The 18312-nt window shown below is 40.5% G+C and overlaps 1 protein-coding gene across 5 annotated transcripts in view; it reads right to left on the reverse strand.

Annotated features, from left to right (window-relative positions):
- The window catches only part of si:dkey-178k16.1 (band 4.1-like protein 1), a 64358-nt gene extending 55864 nt beyond the window's left edge, over positions 1–8494 (reverse strand). For 2 of the 5 annotated variants that reach the window (XM_034209229.1, XM_034209227.1), the window contains exon 1: positions 8265–8494. The gene's annotated coding sequence lies outside the window, so the exon portion shown is untranslated. The remainder of the gene's footprint in view (positions 1–8264) is intronic. The other 3 variants (XM_034209228.1, XM_034209230.1, XM_034209231.1) reach the window with 3 other exon arrangements.
- Between the last annotated feature and the right edge of the window lie 9818 nt (positions 8495–18312).

The following is an 18312-nucleotide window of genomic DNA, read 5'->3' on the forward strand; positions in this document are numbered from 1 at the left end:
ATCTCTACTGTAGGCTATTTTTATTATATGTACAGCACTTTGGCTCGACCAAAAATCGTTTATAAATGTGCTATATAAATAAAACTTGATTTGATTTGATTTACAGGAACAACGTACTGATAGTAGCAGTTATCTTCTGCAGAGAGGAGCACACAGATAATGAGTTCACTGTGATACAGGCAGTGTTCTTCCTTTGCCAAAATGTCTTTCAAGACTACATCATTCACAAAAATGAGCAGACCATGCCCCAAACAGTACTCCTGTTAATTAGACTATTCATTCATTTGGAGACTTGAAGGTCGGTTACTTTTGCCCAGAAAAAAAGACCTCCAACCAACACCATCTGTCTGTCTTCAGAGCGTTTTAAAGAGATCATTCTCATTGAAGATACATATTGATCTCGGTCTCTTTATTTTGTGCCAAGTGTATGTTGTTTTTTCCAGGGAGTTTGTTGGACTAGTTGGCCACCCTAACGGATTTGTGGCAATTTCCACAATGCCTTTTGACAGGCACAAACAGAGAAACTGATTGTAATGGCTGAGAATCCCTGCCAAGGGGATTGTTGAGATTCCTTTTTTCTGAACCTTACTTTGGTGGTCGCCTACCTTCAAATCTAACACCACCAGCTGGTCCACATACATTTGTCCAAAACTGTACTTTGGTTTATGAACCAAACCTGCAGAACTAACTATGTTTATCAGCTAGACTGTGTTTAGTGCTAATGTTTAGCATGTACGCTTGACATTAGCACAAAACATTACTGTGTCTACTGTATATACAGCATGGCTGTAGACTCATAGGCTTGTTGTATATTGTATTGAGCCCTCTAACTGCTGAGATTCTAGTAGAAACTCTACATCTACACTGTAAAATATTACCATGATTTCACAATATTTAGCTGTAATATTTTACAATAAATTACTGTTTTACCACTTTACCTGTAATGTTCACAATATAACACTGTAATTTAGAATTTCACAGTGAAATCAATACAGGCACAGTTAATTACTGTGAATGTACAGGATAAATGATTACCAGGATTTCACAACATGTTACTGTATTATTTCATAGTAAAATACTGTATTCAGACCATCCTCTGTGATAACACAACAAATTAAGTGATTTTCTTGCTTTTATCGCTCTTGCTTGGCTTTAAATACTAATTTCTTTCTTTGGTGCAGGTTTTACTTAAATTGAAAGGGGCACCGCTGCATCTGCCTTCAAATAAACGATGCAACATATACATCTATGTAACATTTAAATTGTTGTCTTGGCTTATTGTTTTAAGATGCTTCCTGGGCATTAATCCTGAGACGGACTCAAAAGCCAAAAAGAGGCATGGCAATTTAAACCCCCATGTCAGCACATTCTTCAGAAAAATTGTTGACTTTGAGTGGATGTCTGTGTAGACATGTGTTAAGTGCTCCTTGTTTTCTGTCTCCCTGGCTCCGCCTCTGCCCAGGTGCACCTGGTCTGCCCCTGGCTCCGCCTCTGCCCAGGTGTTCCAAATTCCACTCAGCCGTGTGTATATATAAAGAGAAGCTGGAGGAGAAGGATGTCTCGCCTATCCTAACGCCGGAGACACTGTCCTTAGAATACCTCTTTGCCATTCTGAGCTGTAGGCCATATTTTTGCAGATGTGTTTATGTTTAGCCTGGAGGACCTGGTAGTCCAGTTTTCGTGGCTTTATTTTGTTTCCCATAGGGTTTATATTTTGATTTGTGGTTAGGCGGGGGAGTGCTGGGTCCTACGGCCCGTGGTGTGGCTGGCTCGGGTTCCCTCCTTCTATTTGTTCCTTTTGGCCAGTCCTCCAGACCTCTTTTTGTTTCGCTTGTGTGAGCAAACGGCTGATTATCAATAAATGCTCGTTACCAAGTACCGGTTATTGCGTGTATTCTTTCATGTTGCGGGTCTCAGCACAAGCCACTACCGCGGAGTAGAGGTTGGGGCCGTAAAAACAACATTTCCAAGACACTGTGAAATTACATTACATTACATTGCATTTAGCTGACGCTTTTATCCAAAGCGACTTACAATAAGTGCGTTCGTCCAACAAAATACAACTTGAAGAAAACAGAATCATATAAGTACATCAGGTTTCATAGAGCAAAAACATTTCAAGTGCTACTCAACTGGCTTTAGAAAAGCCAGTCCTTTATTAGTATAAAAGTGCTTCGTTAATAGTTCTATCGCTCGAAGTGGAGTCGAAAGAGATGAGTTTTCAGTTTGCGCCGGAAGATGTGCAAGCTATCTGCTGTCCTGATGTCAATGGGGAGCTCATTCCACCATCCTGGAGCCAGGACAGCAAACCCACGTGTTTTCGCCATTGGGAACTTGGGTCCCCCTCGCAGCGAGGGCGCAGCGAGTCGTTTGGCTGATGCAGAGCGTAGTGCACGCGCTGGGGTGTACGGTTTAACCATGTCCTGGATGTACGAAGGGCCAGATCCATTTGCAGCATGGTAAGCAAGTACCAGTGTCTTGAAGTGGATTCTAGCAGTTACCGGAAGCCAGTGAAGCGAGCGTAGGAGCGGAGTAGTGTGGGAAAATGTAGGAAGGTTGAAGACCAGACGAGCCGCTGCATTCTGGATGAGCTGCAGAGGTCGGATGGCACATGCAGGTAGACCAGCCAGGCGGGAGTTGCAGTAGCCTAGGCGTGAGATGACGAGAGCCTGGACCAGAACCTGAGTCGCTTTCTGTGTCAGCTGGGGACGTATCTTCCTGATGTTGTAAAGCGTGTATCTGCAGCAACGGGTTGTAGCAGCGATGTTTGCAGTGAAGGACAGGTTGTTATCTAGGGTCACACCCAGATTCCTTGCAGTCTGAGTCGGGGAAACAACTGAGGTGCCGATGTTGATTGTTAGGTCAAGAGTGGAACAATCTTTTCCCGGAAGGAAGAGCAGCTCAGTCTTGTCAAGGTTGAGTTTGAGGTGATGAGCAGACATCCACTGAGAGATGTCAGCTAGACAAGCAGAGATGCGTGCGACGACCTGGGTCTCTGAGCAGGGAAAGGACAGAATTAATTGGGTGTCATCAGCGTAGCAGTGGTAAGAAAAACCATGCGGGCTAATGACTGAAATGTACTTTGCACTTCAATGGAGTAATACAAAGTTAAAATGGGCATTTTCTTTGTTTTTCTTTGTTGATTGAGCTGATTGAATTGTGTAGTTATGGTACAATCCCAGTCAAATTTACAATATATTATCGTATTATTTAGGTTTGTATATTTACAGTAAATTACTGGCTACTGTGTTGCATTACTTCTACAGTAATAGTGTGAACATACAGGTAATTACTGTAATTTATGTACAGCAAGGTACCATAATACCACAGCTCTGTACTGCTATATCACAGTAATTCCATGGGCATGGCAACTGTAAAGTCACAGTATTTAGTTGTACTTTTATTCTAATGAACTGTAAAATATTTACAGTCAATTACTGTGAAATATTTACAGTCAATTACTGTGAAATCCATGCAACTAGTAGCCAGTAATTGACTGTAATTTTACAGCCAAACATTTTACAGTGTACAATTTAATGAGCATAGTGTATCAAGACGGTAATGGTTACTACGGCTACTAGCTGAAGTAGTTAGCGTTTTTTTGTAGTTAATGGCCAAAGCAGCTACTGTAGTCGACCTACAAATAACATGATAAATGACGGTATTTCCAGATAGAAGCCAATACCCAGTCACTGAACATTTCATAAATGAGCCTTGCCCTTTTTATCATGCAGCTCCCATATCTAAGCTTTATAATCAGTGCTTCCCCCCTAATGGAATATACAGCCAGTCCATCAATCCTACAGTGCCGAGGCTCGCTCCGGGAGACCAGGTACAGGACTGTGGGGGTTGGGAGAGTGGGAGTGGCGAGATGTCCTTGTTCAGGGAAAACCACATACACACATTCTCCAAAACCATTGGCACTCAGCAGTCTTGGAAGCAGTTTGCCTAGCAGGACTGTAAAGTCTGCTGCAAATCATGTCACACCACAACAGAGATAAATGATACGACTTGCGAACCAATGAGGCTGCAAGTTCATCCTCCCAAAGAGAAAGCAAGCCCAGAGGAAGTTGTGCTGCCTGCATCGACATAGAACAAACACTCTCTCATGGGAAGGTTCTGCACTAAAGCAGGGGATGTTACAGGAGTTACAATGGCGTCTACATTTAAAACATCTAAAGTACTTAGTTCCACTTTTTGAGCTGATATGAAACGACAGATTGTGTGATTGCAAACTTATCTTAGATTGGAGAAGGTGGTAAATGTGCATATCAAAATGATTAGAGCAGAGGGTGGGGTCATTGTAAAGTTAATCCTCCCTGATTAAAACAGATCAGGCAGGGAAATCTCTAAAAAATGAGCCGTTGGAATGCATGGTTTGATTTATGTGAGGAATATCCTTAAAATTAACCAGTTTACATGACTGGAAGTCCCGTCCTTCGCCATTATACGTCCACAGAGTAATCTTAACGCCATTTACTAAAGGGAACATCAGGATGTGTAACAAGGTAGAGGAACATTACATTAAGTGTCAAAAGAAATGTGAACATCTAGAACATGATTGTAAAGCTCTGGCTGCTAATCTATTGAATGTGTTTTCGATCAAAAGCGGGGTTATTTTAAGAACCCTCACGCTGCAGACACTTGTGTGGGTGACACTGATGTGAGACATGTTGAGACACTGTTGATACAAACTGACAAACAGTCCAGTCTGACAAATATGCTGCAGCAGTTTACAGATACAATTAGACAGAGCAGGGCAGACTGCAGACACTACAGTAGCCTACATACTGTCTATAGTGTGTGTGTACACTGTTTACATTTTCTGCAAATACAGCCTTTAACCTGAACCATTGAAATCAGTAAATCCTTGGCAACCACAGAATCTAAAGTGAATATTTCTTGCAGTGCTATTTTATGATTGCATAACATATTGCTGTTATTGTTATTGTGTCCACCGCATGTGTATCTAGGCAGACGGTACGCATACAAACACAACATTCGATACATTGGATAGATTAAGGTGCATCTTTTTTAATCCATGTAATACGGACTGCGATTTATTCTGACCCTCTGACCCAATATGAACACATAACGTTAAAACAGCAAGAGTATATTCCACTTCACAATTCAAGCTCACCGAAATTGAGAGAAACTCTCCAATTCTTACAATAAAAGCATCTTCTGCAGTTTCATAGTGTACTTCTCCACTTCCCTCTATGCAATTGAACTGAGCCTTACTTGCAGAGTCAAATAGACAAAACTAAAGAAATCTTCTCTCTTCATCACAATGACAGGGAAATGACAGGCACCACACTGTGCCTGCAGCACAGTTCTTTCTTTTTTCTTTCTTCTATTTGACCAAAGAGGAGACTGTCACCACTAACGATGGTTAACACAGAGACATCAGGCATGCCTGTTTAAAATTCAGTTACCATGGGAACCCTTGTCTAACATCAGAATTCAACACAAGATAATATTAAGACAAAGAAACAGCCGGTAAGAAATATTGTGTTCGTTCACATGTAGCCTACACATTGGTAAAATAGAAATGAAGTTAATAATTGAACCGTGGCACTGGACTGAAGGATGTGACTTCCATGTAGAGGTGGGGGCACTGAAGTGACACAGGGTCTGTGGATAGAGGAGGGGGACCAACAATTTCAAGCAGCTTCTAGTCTCTTCTGAAATAGTTTGCCATGAAAACAAAGGGCTGGTGAAAAGATGTAGCTGTAATGTGTGTCACAGTGGAGGGACAATGTAATGTAAGATAATTACTTTAGCATGTTAACCGTCATGTTGCTCGCATTACGGCTAACATGCTTCAGATTTTTAACAACCAATTTTAAGTCTGTTCAAATCCTCTGATCTGATTAATTTCGTAATTTAAAATGAGCAGGTCACAACAACTGACTTTTCAAGTGGACTTCAGTTTTGTTTCCAGTTTTAGACAAAGTTAAGACATATGTTAATTATTGCTTTCAGCAAGCCCAACGATAGTCTTGAAGAAATCCCCATACTTTTACATTGATTGATTTAAAATGATGTGAGAACCATGCAGAAAATGGGATGTCTTTCTGAGTGAGGCATTGCATCTCACAAAACATCATGTTGATAGTAATGCAAAAAGTGACCATGTATTGCCTGCGGTTATCTTTAATATGCCTTTGAAAGCTTCTCTCACTTCTAAGTGACGTGCGTTTATCTTGTGGAGCATTCCAAGTTGGCTGTGAACAGACCGCTGGCCCTGCTTCAATGAGCTATTACAAATCGATCAGAGGATGACTTGTAATAGGACTCTTGGGAGAGATGTATAGAAGTGAGCTGCCTTAAACAAACAAGCAGGCAGAATTTACGCACACAGAAATACAGACACAAAAATGCATCCTGGAGGCCATATAACGTGTGACCTGACCTTTGCCATAATGGAATATGCATTGGTGACAGATTGCACGGAGGTCACACTATGACCGGAAAGTAATGGAGTCGCTGCCTGTGAATGCCATGTGTACATCCGTCTCATAACCTTGTCCTTTCATGTTTTACACAAACAGCTGCTTGACTGTCCTTTACATCATACCTCTCATAGATAAGAGCAAATAAATCTGTGGGAAATATAGCATGTAATTCCATTATTGTATTACATGCATTTAAACTCATTGTAGCACCTTGAAAACAGCCTGTATGAGTTTAATTCAACATACACACAAAGAAGCTTTGCCCTTTTGGTGTGAATGATCAAAGGGGCATAACAGAGGAGCAGCACTCTGCTTAGTTGCACCATTGTAATGCACCTAGGGAGGCTGGAAGTGGAGCAGGTGAAAGAAAGAGACTCCAGAGACTGGAGGATGCATTAAGGGACAGAGATGGACAGATGGATGGATTTGTTATCTAATTTGCCTCCTCCCTGACTCTGTCTCCACCAATTCAGTCTTGGATATCTGTAGCCTTTGGCGTGGTAAAGGAGCCAGATACACAAGGACTGACAGTCTGTGAGGAGGATGAGGGTGAACAAAAGGCCTTGTTACTGATAATGGTAACTTTTATAAATTGACTTTTCTGGAGTTGTTGAAATGTAAACTTGCTGAGTTGTTCACTTTTGTATTTTAAGTATACATATGTGTCTCATATTGATGTTTTTTGTTTGGGAGTTATTTTTCTTTGCCAAACTTTTACCACAGAAAGTTATCTGGTTGCATCCCTCAAATGTAAGCGTATGCTTTATAGTTTTATGTTTTATGCAAATGCAATCTTCTGTCAACATCTAATATTCAATTAATTTGTGTTTGTGTATACTATTTCAATTCAAAGTTTAATGTCAAGGAATATATTGTTGTATAACATTTAGAAGAGAGGATCAGATGACATTTTGAGAAAATAATTCAGAAAAAAGGATCTACACCCTAAAATAATTTGTGGTTTACAGCTGTAATACAGCTTTGAGTATGAATAGTGAGGACATTTCAAACTCATTGCAAAGATGTTTAAATTGTATTTTTGAATCCACATGCAAATAGCTTAACCTATTTCCCAATGGACACATTTTTTAAAATAATAATAGACCAAGGACAGCAGCTGATAAGATGAAACAAGGCCAGTTTGTGCCTTTCTTTGTATCTATTCATATGTGAAGTATCCTTTTTAAATCAGTCTTCTAACTTTAGTTTTCAAGCATTTTCAGTTTAACAGCCGATTGTCCCATTGCAATTCACACATTCAGGAGACCTTCCTTGCTGAGGCTCCCACGCGTGCCACACCCGCGACACACACCGGCTTCAATTAGCTCATTATCTCGAGCATCAGCTGTGCTTAGCCTATAGCTCCACAAAGAGAAATCACAATCATCACACACCGGCATTTCCAAAAATAGCTCAGAACAATCGTATATGGGTCGGATGTGTAGAGAAACAGGGCTGATCTGGCGCTATGTGATTCAGTAAGAAGATAGGAAAGGTGTCTGCCTAGGGCCTTGATATGCATGAAATAAAGGATGCCCTGATTCTATGCAGCTTATTAAACCATCCTGCCGACCATATTGGCCGGATTAAAGATCTGTGACAACACCCTCCCTATCCGTCCATGACACTTGAAGCACAAAGCGGTGTCTTTACAGAGCATGCAGAGCTCGGTGTGAGCCAAAAGCGTGTCACCGGTACCAAGACGCTCCCGGTTCATTGCCTACAATGTCATTTCCTAACAACCGGCATATGCAGCATGCACCTGTTCCGCTGTCACCGTATGAGACAAACAAATACAAGGCATACCTGTCCTGTCAGGTCCGGGGTTTTTCAAGATTCAGCCCAAATTGTGATCATAAAGATCGCAGGGAACTGGAAGACAGACGCCGCCACCGCCCCGGAGCTCCGTTCCTCTGCCGCGGGAGGAGTAGCCCTGCAGCCTGGGACAGCAGACAGCACGAGCCGGCAGGGATGCTCACGGTCGCGAGGGCTAGGAGGAGAGTAGAGGGGCGTTTTCACCGGGAACTCCTCACGTCGTGCGTGAAATGTGGACCTCTCCGCTAGTGACACGCAGCACCTCTTTACCACTTGCTTTGCTGATACCCGGGTCATTTTTTGCCGGCGCAGGCCAAAGCAAAAATAAGGGGTATTTAAAAAAAAGAGATGCTCTAATCTAATGCACATGTAATCGTGTAACCGAGTCTCAGCTGCAAGAGGAACATACACGCGTATTTAGGCATATTGTTATTTATTTAAGACACACTTCGTCTCTTGAATACGTTTTAGTGAGGAGGATTATTTATTGTCAAAATGTGTTCCTAATTGCATATTCATATTCAAGTAGTTTACCCCACCTCTTTAAAATGCACCTGCTGAGCTGCTATGCTATTGGCAAAGTATATCACTGCAGCCTTTCTGTGCCCGGCCCCGAGCCCCCTTTAAATGCCATTTATATACCTGTCAGTCACTAAAAGTCCAAATGCAAAGTACATTTGTCCTTATTCATTTCAAATCAATTCACTTGGCTTTGCATAAAACTGATAGCAGTGTCATTGATTGGTGTTGACATGAGTTTGGATTGAAGCCTAAAGAGCAAGAAGATGTACAATTAAACTCTCGTCTTGCTTTGACATAATTGAAAGACTACATTATAGTGAGATCAGTTGTTGTATTTAATGCCCACTCTCTGTTCCATTGTGCTAGACAAGAGCTCATTAGTCAACATAACAACCTTTAACTCCTGATATGTTTAACATTCAGAAGTAGGTATATTTTAAGTAAAATAGTCAAATACATATGCATACTCTTCCCTGCATAGCGAGAGGCGTGTTGAATGAATGAAGGCTAAGTGGGTGATGTATTGCAATGATGGTGACTCATAGGAACCTTCTGTGCCGAACGCCCTCTTTGGCTTTCATGCACAAGTGTTCAGTTCAAATGCAAATATGCATACAGGAAATCAATTCCCGTCATGCTTCAGTGGTTCTCCTTCAGTTGCCTTTATGCAAAAAATGAGCAGCGAAATGACTTTATTGCCGTATGGGAACGATTTTTGGAGCGTAAACTATTGCTACAGTATGTCTTTATCCCTGTAATGGCTGAGGTTGAATACTGAATATATGACCAGACACTCTTATTTAAGTCACTAAGAACATTAATATTACATACACTTGCAAACATAAGAAGTCAGTCGCTCCAATAGTCGTAATGAGATTTCTCCACATGGTGGCAGTAATAAACCATCATCACAACAAACATGAGGAGGACAGTATTCACTGCCTGCACATGCTACACCCTAAAATCAAGTTTACAGTCAGCATCTAATTTGTTTCGCACTTATACTTTAACTAGGTAATTACCTATGGTAATTACGTAATTACACATATCTGCTGGCATTTTCATCGCATTTACATTTCCTGACTTGCACACATGGTTTCTCTAATCAAGTGGTTCTCAAACTTTTTCTGTCATTCCCCACTTTGAACAGGTGGGCCTTTTCAAGCCCCACCTGTTCCTCATCGCTCCAATAAAATGGTAGGCCAAGCTTAAAATTGTCAAATGTATCGTTCTATAACAGGGGTCTCCAACCTTTTTTAAGATGAGAGCTACTTAAAAAAAATAAAACAAGTCGTGAGCTACTTTTACTCCTCTTTTTTGTTTTTTTGCAGTGTATATATTTAGCACATTTTAACATTATTATATGCTACCTTTAACCTTTGAATGCTGTTTGGGTCTGTGGGACCCGTTTTCAGTGTTTACTAAAATAAAATGTATGCAATTTAATTATTTTAACCTGCTTTATTTGGTGGTGGACGTCACATCCTCTGGGTCCGGGGGCATGCACCCCCAAGAAGATTTTGTTTAAATGTTGAAGTTAAATGCATCAATCTGGTGCACTTTGAGCTAGGGCTGCTCAATTAATTATTTTTTTAAAATAGGTTTTTCAGTTGAATTATACTTAAAGTTCAGGGTAATCAACTGTTAAAAACATACTTTTCAAATTATTTTCTTCAATAAATTGATGTTTTTCAAAGTAAATGGTTAATCGTTTTTAATAATCGTGATATCAATTATTGACCCAAATAATCGAGATTATGATTTTTGCCATAATCGAGCAGCCCTACTTTGAGCCCAACATGAATTGATGGATACAGCTCTCAACACTCATATGAAAGGGAGCTGTACTGATACTTTTCAATAATCCAAACATCTTTAGAATATGATCACAACAAATCATTTAAAGTTGTTTATTCTTATCTTATGTTACCTAGTTAGCATTCTTTCTTTTTATGTATGCATATTTGACTAATCCCTCCCCTTTTAAACTTTTTACTGTCCTATAGTACACATTGGAATGATTTCTTACTTTATTTTTTACAACTTTATTAAATAGATAAAGGTGTGCTCTTTCTCTTGCTCTCTCGCTCTCTCTCTCTCTCTCGCTCCACATTGCTTTTCTTCCCGACTGCAACGTTGTTGTGTGTGTCTGTGAGAGCATTTCACGTGTCTATGAGAGATTTTTACCAGTGGCGAGCCTGTCTCTGAGGGCCTAAGATATTCTACAAAATAATATTTAAAAACATTAAAACAAATTATATTTTTCTTTATATATTTTTTTAAAATATGTTTAGTAATATTTGTCATTAGTTTTACCAAAAATAACTTGATTAAATTGTATTTAAAATAACATTTCCAAAGAAATAAATCCTTTGAATCTGCCTATTCAGTTTCTGTTTGAATGTGAAGGGTTAAATGAAAGAAGCTCCTCTCTGCGAGTTACTGTGAAGAGAGGAGCTGATTGGACGTCCAGCTATGAATTCACAGAGGGCCAGCTATAATAACTGAATGAGACAGTAATGTCAAATGACAGTACAATTGACCAATCATATCTTCCCTCTAAATGGGTGGGCTTTATTATCGGGGACTTTATGACAAGTTCCGCCCGCTGTGAAACGTTTCTTGTTTCCATAGCAACAACATCTGTCAACAGCGTAAACTCACCTTCAAAATAAAAGCATGCCAAATTACACTTAAGACATACAACTGCAACGAAAGTAACAAACACAATGTTTGTTTGTAGCCTTTATTTAACCAGGTGAAAGCCCCTTGAGATCAAAAGATCTCTTTTTCAAGGGTGACCTGCAGGACATTAGTTACACATGTAACATAAAAACAACAGAACAACAATAAGGATGACATACAACATAATGCACAGGGTACAGTTTACAAACTCTATTTACAGAGACAGGTACCATGAGTATCAAACAGCATGTCACCCAGCTGAGTTTTAAAATGATGTAGGGGAACCAAAGTGCTCAGTTTTAAACATGTTTGCAGACTGTTCCAATTTAGTGGAGCTGCACAACTAAAAGCTTTCTTCCCTAAGACAGTCCTAGCACTTGGCACATTTAATAAAACAACATCATGAGATCTCAGGCAATATATACTTTCAATTTGTCGAGAGATCAGAGAGCAGATATAAAAAGGTAGTTTACCCAACATGGCTTTGTAAATGAACATGTACCAATGACTGAGCCTCCGTACAGTTAGTGAAGGCAGACCTGCCTTGGCATATAGGGTACAGTGATGAGTAAGTGCTTTACAGTTAGTAACAAATCTCAGGGCACTGTGATAGGCGGCATCTAACTTTTCCAGGCAATGGGCAGGTGCATTCATGTAGATCAAATCACCATAGTCCAGCACAGGTAAAAAGGTCACAGTGACTAGCCTTTTCCTGGCTTCAAAAGAGAAACAGGACTTATTTCTGAAAAAGAAACCTAGTCTAACCCTCAGCTTTTTAAGCAGGTTATTGACATGAAGTGTAAAAGTAAGACAATCATCAAGCCAGATACCTAGGTATTTATAACTGGTAACCACTTCAAGTACTTGTCCTTGCATAGTAACAATATCCAAAATAGGCTCTGGTGTCTTTTTAGCTTTTGAAAATAGCATTACCTTGGTTTTATCAACATTTAAAATAAGCTTAAGTTTATCAAGCTGAGTCTGAATAATGTTAAAAAAACAGCCTGTAATTTAACACCAGCCTCCTTAATGGAGGGACCTGCACAATACATCACGGTATCATCAGCATAAAAATGTAAAGTAGCTTCATCCACATTTTCACCTAAACTGTTGATATATATGGAGAATAAAAGTGGACCTAAAACAGAACCTTGAGGAACACCATTAGCAATATTTAACCACTCAGAAGACAGCCCATTAAAGTGAACACATTGGGACCTTTCAGAGAGGTAGTTCACAAACCAACCCACTGCATGGCTGGATATGCCGATACTGAGTAGCCTCTGCTTTAAGATGCGATGATCGACGGTATCAAACGCTTTGGAAAGGTCAATAAATAGAGCTGCACATCTCTGCTTATTGTCTAAAATACTCGTAATGTCATTAACCACTTTCATTGTGGCAGTGATGTTGCTATGTTGTTTTCTGAAGCCTGACTGATGTTTAGACAGGATATCATTTTTACATAAAAACTCAGAACTGACAATTTAGAGATTGGCCTATAGTTATTTAAAATAGTTGCCTCCCCTCCTTTTAGTAAAGGCAGGATATAAGCTGACTTCCATACTTTTGGAATTGCATTTGTGCTGAGAGAGAGGTTAAAAAGAGTAGTAAGAGGAAGAGCAATCAAATCTGCAGCTATCTTTAAAAAGAAAGGTTCTACGTTGTCCGGGCCAGCCGGTTTCTTAGGATCTAGCTTAGATAAGGCTTCATGAACAACATTGACAGTAAAAGGAGTAAAACTGAAAGGGTTTTCCAGACCACATTGTTCAGAGTCACGGATTGGGGTGTTCACAGAAGCAAAGTTAGTCACAGAATCAAACATAGAACCGGAGGACACAAAATGCTCATTAAAGCAATTTAACATAGTGGCCCTGTCCGATATAGTGCCAGATGCTGTGGTAAGGCACGGAGGTAGCTCATTACGGATCTCACCGGTGGATATCGATTTTATTGCTTTCCAAAATTTCCTAGGATTATTTCGGTTTTCTGTGGTAACTGACAAATAGTACTTCGACTTTGCACTTTTGACATTTGAAGTGAAGCTATTCCTTAGCTGCCTAAAACGCAGCCACTCTACCTCTGAGCCTGATTGCCTAGCCTTTGCCCAGGCCTTGTTTCTCTCATGAAGGAGACTAGACAGCTCAGCAGAAAACCAAGGATTGTCTCGTCCCTTTACTCTAAATGTACGCAGGGGTGCATGTCTATCAATGATCTCCATAAAACCAAGATAAAAATAAGACCATGCGGTTTCCACATCAGCACACAGATTGATTTTACCCCAATCAAAATTAAACAGATCATGCACAAAACCCTGCTCAACAAAATGTTTTTTGTCTCTCTTAATGATAATGCGAGGTTTAACCTTTTGGACCTTAGTGTCCCTAATTGTGGCTACAACACAGTGATCACTCAGATCATTTGCAAATACTCCCACAGATGAATATTTATGGGGAACATTAGTTAAAATGAGATCAATTAGGGAGGATTTATTAGGGGACTTAATATTTGGGTGAGTAGGACTGTCAACAATCTGAGTAACATTCAAAGAGATACAAAGGTTTTTTAAATCCTCTGACACTGCAGTTAACCAGTCCCAGTTAAAATCTCCAAGTAGCACTATTTCCTTGTAGTCTAGTTGTGATAAAAGATTTGCTAGTGAAGACAAGGAGTCTTTGACAGCTGAGGGGGGTCTGTAACAGCCCACCACCATGACCTGTTGACCCTTTGCTACTTCTATATTTATGGCTAAAAATTCAAATTGCTTACTGATCGATTTGGAAACTAATGTGGTTACACTGAACTTATTCTTAACATAAATGGCAACGCCACCACCTTTATTAGGCCGGTCGGTACGATACACATTAAAACCATTTAAGGCAATGTCAGAGGCCAAAATAGATTTGTTTAGCCATGTTTCTGATAAGACAATGACGTTAGCGTCAGTCGATTTTGCCCAGATACGGACAAAATCTAGTTTACCTAACAGACTGCGCACATTCAAGTGGATGAAACCCAACCCAGACCTAGATTTAAAATCAGCAGGAGTAGCGATCTGACTACTAATACTGGGCGGACCAGGGTTAGGTTGTACATTTCCTGACAGTAATAACAACAAAAACACCAGGCATCTTTTCCTCTTAAACGACACAAATACATTGTCATCTAATTTAGAAACACCGGAAAAGTCTGCGAGAGTGTGATTAGAGCTTAAGAAGCAGTCCTGAAGAACCATCATCGCAGGAAAAAGACAAACATATTTTGTCGAGCAGATTGACTGTGACAAGGCAACCGGTAATTGTTTGAGCAACACATCTGAACCTTTGCAGGGGATGCCCACTGCGGGTGGCAGAACAGACCTGAATCCAGTAGTCTTCTCAGAATGACTAGAGATCTTCTAATAGTCCAAAACAGTTAACAGGCACAGCAGAATCCCGATATGGGCCATTTTCCCAGACCAGCACACAGTATCCGCGATGTTCCTGGAGCAAAATCAGCACAGCAGCAAAGGACAGGCGAAAACAGCAGCGTGGAAGCGCTCCGGTCCCTCCGTGGTATCCCCGGGGTGAAAGCAGACCTCTGCAACAGCAGAACCAGGACAGGTGGAAAGCAGGCCCCAGCGGTGGTAAAATCCTCCTCCGCACAGCAGCACACGCCCGGTGGAAGCAGGCCAAGCCCGAAGCGTGGATCCACTCCGTCTCTCCGCGACGACTCCGGGTAAAAACCTCTCCAGTACAGCCGTATTCTACAGGTGGGAGCAGGCCTCCGTAGATCGCAGATCGCAGGCAGCAAACAGGTGGAGCCGTTCCGTCTCTTTGCGACGAGCAGGCCTCCGTAAATCGCAGATCGCATGCAGCAACAGGTGGAGCCGCTCCGTCTCTTCGCGACGTCTCCGGAGGAAAAACACCTCAGTACAGCCGCACCCGACAGGTGGGAGTAGGCCTCCACAGTTCGCAGACAACTAAAACTACTACTTGTATAAGCAGGGATGGCTAAAAGTTTGTAAGCAGGAGAGCTAGATGCTGCTAGATGCTAACAGATGCTAACAGATGCCAGATGCTAACAGGTAAGTGCGAGCCTGTAGAAATTGTGACTGCCTCCAATGACAGCGTAGGTGTGAGTGACTAACATTCCTTTTTTTTGTTGATAGTCTGCCCCGACCTGATTCTATCCACCTGTTTGCAACAATGCAATATCCTTTTCAATTTCAAAGAACACAAATTGGGTTATCTACAGGTGTTGTTTTGTGTGGTAGAGGGTCGCTTTCATTGATGCGTTTTGCACCCCGGGCGGACCGTTGTTTTGATATTCCACCTGTGTGAAAAAAAAAGAAAAAAAAGAATTTTTATTTTATTTTAATTTTTTTAATAATTTTTTTTTTTTCGCGACCCACCTATCACATCTCTGCGCCCCACCAGTGGGGCACGCCCCACACTTTGAGAAACGCTGCTCTAATCAGTGATTCTCAAAGTGTGGTCCGCAGACCACTGGTGGTCCGTGATCGCCCCCTAGTGGTCCGTGAGTATATTGGTAACATTTCACATTTTAGATAAATAAGTTAATTTAAGTTTTCCGCACTCTCGCGGGAATATCTCCGCAATGCAGCAAGTTTAAGTTTCACTTTCGATTGCATGATATAGCCTAGCGCAGGGGTCGGGAACCCACGGGCCGCATGCTATGGAGTCAGATTTGTATGGAGTCAGATTTGGGTCAATATTCTAGCGCGTAAAACAAGCTACTCACGAGCGGAAAATGTGCTTTTACACACGCATAAAATGACCCTGGCGCGCAGATTAAACCCCCGCGAGCGGCTCTGCGCCCGCGAGCGAGCGAGAGAGACAGCCCTCTTGCTCGCTCGCGGGAGTATCAGCCTTGCGGAGTCTGTCTACGCACGCATGAAAAGTTTCTGGCACTTTGGGGCGGAGCCACTGGACTTTGATTGACAGCTGCCAGGAAACCCGGAGTTGCCAGGTTTGATAAATGCCTGAACTACCAAGAGCCGAGGAGTGACGGCAGCAAAATCAGTTGGACGAGATTGAATGGTAAAGTTGTCCATAAAAAACTATTATATTCGTAAAGTGTACAGCTTATATATATATATATATATATTAATTTGATATAAAACAATATATTTTTGAGTGGGCTGTATCTGTCGAAAATTGCATATATATATATATAAATTAATTTTATATAAAACAATATACTTTTGAGTGGGCTGTATCTGTCGAAAATTGCTAGCTACTATCTGCTGTACACTCTGAGAAGGGATGTGTCAAAAATGACACACGTGTTGAATTTCAACACACCTACAGAGTGTGCTCAGGGACAACACGTGTTGTGTTTATTTATGTGTAAATCATTTTTACACACAAAATGTGTTACATGCCCCTAACACACAATGTGCACATTTTACACATTGTGTGTCATAAATGTGTAACCAAGATGAACACACTCATTTGTTATTTCTGCACATTTTGTGTTATATTTCTTTAACCAGAATTAACATTTGATTGTGTTATATCTGCACATTGTGTGTCAATGACGATTACTGGAAGTACCAGGTGTTGGATATGGTTTTTATTAAAAAAATCGAATGCAAGAGTTCATTGGATATTTATTTACAAGGATTTCATTAGCACAATATGTCATTAAGAAAATAATTGTTAACATTTAAAAATATTAATATTTTTCTAATTTAACAAATGTTGACAGAATAGATAATTCATAAAATCACACCTAAAAAAACCTTATACCTTGGTTAAAACAAACTTAATCTTCAGCAAACTATTGTTGTAAATGACTTTCAGCTGAGGGAATATAGTGATGAGATTCTTCACAAGGACCACCTTTTCAGTGTTGGATGGATAATTAAGGATAAAAATGAATGACAAGTGAGCTATTTATTTTTTATTTTTCAAAAAGAATACAACAGTTCTAGCATACAAATATTACAAATGCGTGATAATAAAGCAATTGGTTATAAAGAATGTCCTTTTGTATCAAGCAAATAAAAAAACAATTTTTACAACCAATTATATTTATATATATATATATATATAGGCCTATATATGCAATTTTCGACAGATACAGCCCACTCAAAAATATATTGTTTTATATCAAATGTATTTATATATATATATTAGCTGTACACTTTACGAATATAATAGTTTTTTATGGACAACTTTACCATTCAATCTCGTCCAACTGATTTTGCTGCCGTCACTCCTCGGCTCTTGGTAGTTCAGGCATTTATCAAACCTGGCAACTCCGGGTTTCCTGGCAGCTGTCAATCAAAGTCCAGTGGCTCCGCCCTATGGAGTCAGATTTGGGTCAATATTCTAGCGCGTAAAACAAGCTACTCACGAGCGGAAAATGTGCTTTTACACGCGCATAAAATGACCCTCGCGCGCAGATTAAACCCCCGCGAGCGGCTCTGCGCCCGCCTCTTGCTCGCTCGTGGGAGTATCAGCCTCGCGGAGTCTGTCTACGCGCGCGTGAAAAGTTTCTGGCACTTTGGGGCGGAGCCACTGGACTTTGATTGACAGCTGCCAGGAAACCCGGAGTTGCCAGGTTTGATAAATGCCTGAACTACCAAGAGCCGAGGAGTGACGGCAGCAAAATCAGTTGGACGAGATTGAATGGTAAAGTTGTCCATAAAAAACTATTATATTCGTAAAGTGTACAGCTAATATATATATATATATATATATATATAAAAATGTATTTGATATAAAACAATATATTTTTGAGTGGGCTGTATCCGTCGAAAACTGCTAGCTACTGTCTGCTGTACGCACCTAGCCTACATTTATAAGCTAAGTAAAAATATATT

The sequence above is a fragment of the Gymnodraco acuticeps genome, unplaced genomic scaffold (assembly GCF_902827175.1).
Source record: "Gymnodraco acuticeps unplaced genomic scaffold, fGymAcu1.1, whole genome shotgun sequence".
NCBI lineage: Eukaryota > Metazoa > Chordata > Actinopteri > Perciformes > Bathydraconidae > Gymnodraco > Gymnodraco acuticeps.